Below are 5211 nucleotides of genomic sequence, written 5' to 3'. Positions count from 1 at the left end.
ATCTCATTGTGCTTTTGATTTTCACTTCCCCTATGACTAATGATGTTGACCATCTTTTCATGAGTCATTGGCCATTTATTTATCTTCTTCAGAGAACTGTTTGTTCACATAGTTCGCCCATTTTTAAATGGTGTTATCTTGTTATTTTTGAGTTGTAAGAGTTCTTAAGTCTGGATGCAAGCCCCTTATGAGATATGTGATTTCCAAATACTTCTTTTTTGCCATTTTGTGGGCTGTCTTTTCACTTTCTTTTGATAGTCTTTAAAGCAGGAAAGTTTTAATTTTGAAGAAGTCCAATTTATCTGTTTTTCTGTCATCACTGGTGCTTTTGATGTGAAAACTAAAAACCATTGCTAAACTCGAGGCCACAAGGATTTACTTGTCTGTTTTTTCTGTGAGTTGCCTAAGTCTCATTCTTACACTCAGGTCTATAGTTGATTTTTTTAATGTGATATGAGCAGGTATCTGGCTTCAATCACCTGCATGTGCATCTCCAGTTGATCCACCACCATTCATTGAAAAGACCACTTCTTCCCTTCAGTTGTCTTGACACTCATTGAAAAATCAATTTAAAGGTTTATTTATTTAAATAAAACCTTAAAAAATAAATAAAGGTTTAATTATGACACCCAATTTCACTCTCTTGAATTCAGTGTCTTTCCTCCTGCCAGTACAATACTGCCTTGATTACCACAGCTTGTTAAGTTACGAAAACAGGAAGCATGAGTTTTTCAGAAACTTTGTTCTTTTTTCAAAATTATTTTGGTTATTCTGGTGCTTTTTATTTCCATATGAATTTGGAAAGGTAGGATTTTGGGAAAGAACTGCAGTGAATTTGTAGAATGTTTTAGGGAGAATTGTTATCTTTATTTTTTCAAACAACCAGACACATTAATGTTCTTAGTTTATTAATCCTCATGAAAAATCTGCACAATCACTACAGATAAAGCCACTGCCGAATCTTTCCTCCTTCTGTTGTCCAATCTCCAGTTCACTATTTGCTGGCAACAACATTGGCTTTTGCAGTGCCCCTGACTTTCTTCATTCTGTTCTTGCATTCCTTTCACTGTTTTCTTGTCATACAGACAATGTCTGTATGACATTGTCTTTTTCTTCTTCTTTTTCTTCTCATACAGACCATGTCTTACAAGTCTATGTTTGGGTTCCTTTTTCTTTGCATAATCCAAGGAATCATAAATCATGCCAAAGCCAGTTGTCTTGCCACCACCAAAATGGGTTCTGAACCCAAATACGAATATGCTATCTGGTGTGGTCTACATTTTGTCTAGTTTTTCCCAAATTTCTGTCTTAGGTACTGTTGCCTTTCCAGGGTGAAGAACATCAATGACGATTTGTTTCCACTGAACTAGTCATTTGGTCATGAATTTCCTGGCCCAGATTGTTACTGTGTCATTCATGATGGTGGCCGAGCTGCAAGCAGCCAGGGAGGAAAAGAGGGAGGATTGCCATCTTAATAGTATTGAGTCTTCCAATCTATGGTATAGAATGTATTTAGGTCTTTAATTTCTTTGAATGATCTTTTTATTTTTCGCTGTAAAAAGATTACACTTCTTTTGTTAAATTTAAGTCAAAGTATTTTATTCCTTTTTATGCTATTATAATGAAATTGTTTTAATAATTTTACTTTTGGGTTATTCATTGCTAGTGTAATATAAATATCTTTGATTTTGCTGTGCTGATCTTTTTTCTTGTGACCTTGCTGAACTAGTTTATTCGTTCTATTTTTTTTTGGTGTGGGTCTCTTATAATTCATCCATCTTATACTTAACAACCCCATTCCTTGTTATTTATCTGAGAGAAAAAATTTATAATGACAGAAAACATTTTTCAAGAAGGTTCTTATCAGCTTTATTTGGCAATAGCCAAAACCAGTTCAGGTGACTACATAAGCAAACTGTGGTATATACATACAATGCTATACTACTCAAACTTCCCCTCCAAAAAGGAAAACAAAAACAAAACAACAAACAACCTTTTCGGCACGCAACAACGTGAATATAGCTCAAAAATAAGGAATGAGAAAAAAAAGGAGACACTAAACAGTCTATGGTGCATGAAGTCCTGAAAATTAAGAAAGTAAACTTATGATAATGAGTTATAACAATAACCAAATCCCAAGAGTGTTATAACATTGTAGACAATTGTGCACTGACAAATTTGATAGCTAAATGAGTACGTTTCTAGAAAACCACAACTAACAAAATTGTCTAAAGAAGAAATAAAAACTATAAATAGATCTTTAAAAAGTAAATATATTGAAATAATAATAATAATAATAATAATAATAACAAAATTCCTATGAAGAAAAGCCCAGAAATTGTTGGCTTCCCTGGTGAATTCTACCAATTGGTAAAGGAAAGATACAAATCCTTCACAAACTCTCCAAAAAAATAATAAATAAATAAATGGTGATGCACTTCCAAGCTCATTCCATGAGTCGGCATTACCCTAACACCAAAACCAGACAAAGATATCACAAGATAAGAAAACTACAGACCAATATCCTTCAAGAATATAAACAGAAAAATCCTCAACAAAATACTAGCAAACCAAATCAAGTAACACATAAAATGGATTATACACTGTGACTAAGTTAAATTTATTCCAGGAATGCAGAGTTGGTATAACATACAATTTTTTTTTTAAAGATTTTATTTATTTATTCGACAGAGATAGAGACAGCCATCGAGAGAGGGAACACAAGCAGGGGGAGTGGGAGAGGAAGAAGCAGGCTCCTAGCGGAGGAGCCTGATGTGGGGCTCGATCCCAGAACGCCGGGATCACGCCCTGAGCCGAAGGCAGACGCTTAACCGCTGTGCCACCCAGGCGCCCCGGTATAACATACAAAAGTAATCAATGCAATATATCATTTAATAGAATGAAGAACAAAAAACACACAATCACCTCACTAGACATAGAGAAAGAATCTGACAAAATTAACGCCTCCCCCACTTCATTGCAAAACACGCAACAACTGAGGAATAGAAGGGAACACTACATCATCCTGAGGAAGGGCTTCCACAAAACACACACACACACACACACACACACACCACGCACACACAAAGTTAACTAACATTAATGGTGAAAAGCTGAGTGCTTTCCCCTGAGTAAGAAACAAGACAGGATGTCTACTCTACTTCTATTCAACATTGTTCTGGTGGTTCTAGTTAGAATGATTTTGCACAGAAAAGAAAGAAAAGGCCTGCAAATTGGAAAGGAAGAAGTAAACTATCTCTAGCCACAGATGACATTATATTGTATACAGAAAAGTATCAGAAAAAAAGTATTTTGGGAAGAGAAGAAATTTGCACAGGTAAATATTGGTCAGAACTCATCAGATGCTATACTTAAGATTTGTGGGTTTTAATATATGTACTTTTTACCTCAAATCATCTTAAACAAATATTTAACTCCAGTTATTTTGATGCATGGTGAAGTGTATGTGGTGAAGTCGACCGATCTGAAACTTACTTTGAAGTGCATAAAAAAAAAAACAGATGGAATGATGGACGGAAGGAGGGGTGACAGATATGTGACAAAGTCAGTACAGCAGAATGTTAAATGTAGAATCACATTAGGGAATGGAGGTGTTCACTCTAAAATTCTTTCAACTTTCCCATATGTTTAAAATTGTCATAATCATATTTTGGGGGATGAAAGAAAATACAGACCAGGATTCAAGAAACTCATGGTCCAGAAAGATAGACTTCCAAAGAAGTAACTATAATACAGTGATGACTGCACAACTAGAAATGTGTTCCTATATAGCACGGTGGTGGCATAGAAGAGAGGGTTACCTCAACAAGATTCCAGGTCTGGTTAGAGACAAGTTGAGGTCAGAGAGGATGTTGAATTTCTCTCCTCTGGTGGCTTCAAGAGTTTGGACTCTCCCCTCTGGTGATGCAGAGAAACTGAAGAGCAACAAAGCATTCTGGGAAATCTCTCTCCTATCTGCACAAGTTTATCTGGAGGAATTGGGATGTGACTATGATGACAGTTTCACCTCTGCAGGCATTGATCAATGTGTCTTCAAAGGAGCTTTGCTCACCGGATTATGTGGGATTTCTGGAAGGGACCAGCTAAGTGCCCCAAGACATATTTAGGCCATGCTTGCCGTGAGAGCGGCTTGCCCAGCACTGCAAGGGCCTTCTGCTGCTTTCCAGCAGGATGCTGAACAAGTCTTACCCCTCATTTGGAATGAAGGGCATTGGGCATTGCTTCAGTATTATGATTTTCCTTGACTTCCTAAAAACTTCTACCTTTTCCTCAAAAACGTTTCAGGATGGGTTTATTTATTTTATTTTAATTTTTTAACAAAAGCCTAGTTGCCTTTCTGAACGATCAAATGCAAATGACATTGCAGGAGTGCTAACGTGTTCCAATAGAGCCATCCAATTTCTTACATTAAAGCCAAGCTCCATGATGAATTATCTAAGATCATTTTACATTCACCTGGATGTAGGAGTGAATTAGAAACACACACCATAAATGATGTGGCTTTAAACTGGGAGTCCGTTTTAAAAAGAAACATAAATTTGGTCCATGTTACTTAAAGTCCAATAAGTACAAATAAATTTCAGAATGACAATGTGTGGCTATTAGACACCATTAGATAAAATGTAGGCTATTCAGATTCTAATGATATATAAACACCCAAACATGAATTAGGGCTAGATTAAGTACTTCCTTCAATTTTTCAGAAGTTAAGGAAAACTCAGAGGCAACAGCGTTTGGCATATCTACTCTTTAAGGAAGAATAATGGAGGCATAAAAAATATATATCATGTGACAGTAACACAGAGGATTGATTTTGAGGTGACAAAATTAAGTGACCCAGTAACATATCCCAGGAAGCGCCTTGCTATAAAACACTGTTTTTAGATAATTGTGGAGAACATACCCGTATTATCAGAAAACAACTTACACTACCATCCCGACACTTCAGCTATTCGCAGTCAATTTTGAAGAGTCATTCATATACAGTGTGTATTCACCAGGATGCGAGGAATCCTATCTGGATTTTCAGTGTCCTTTCTCATTTCTAAATAAATTCATTACAATAACAAATATAAAACAAACAAATATAAAATGTCAATTATTGTTCTGTTGTTCAGTGCATCGTTTCTAGGTCTGAAACAAACATGGGTTTCTTTTAAAAAAATATGGAACTCGACTACTATTTCAACA

The 5211-nt window shown here is 35.8% G+C and overlaps 1 pseudogene; it reads right to left on the bottom strand.

Moving 5' to 3' along the window:
* Positions 1 to 994: 994 nt before the first annotated feature.
* LOC123790832 (small ribosomal subunit protein eS24-like) lies at positions 995 to 1418 on the bottom strand (annotated as a pseudogene).
* Between the last annotated feature and the right edge of the window lie 3793 nt (positions 1419 to 5211).

Source organism: Ursus americanus, chromosome 28 (genome assembly GCF_024610735.1).
Source record: "Ursus americanus isolate L20-20 chromosome 28, mUrsAme1.1.p, whole genome shotgun sequence".
In the NCBI taxonomy this organism is placed as follows: Eukaryota; Metazoa; Chordata; class Mammalia; order Carnivora; family Ursidae; genus Ursus; species Ursus americanus.
Note: the sequence above shows the minus strand (reverse complement) of the source record. Positions and strands in the feature narration are given on the sequence as shown.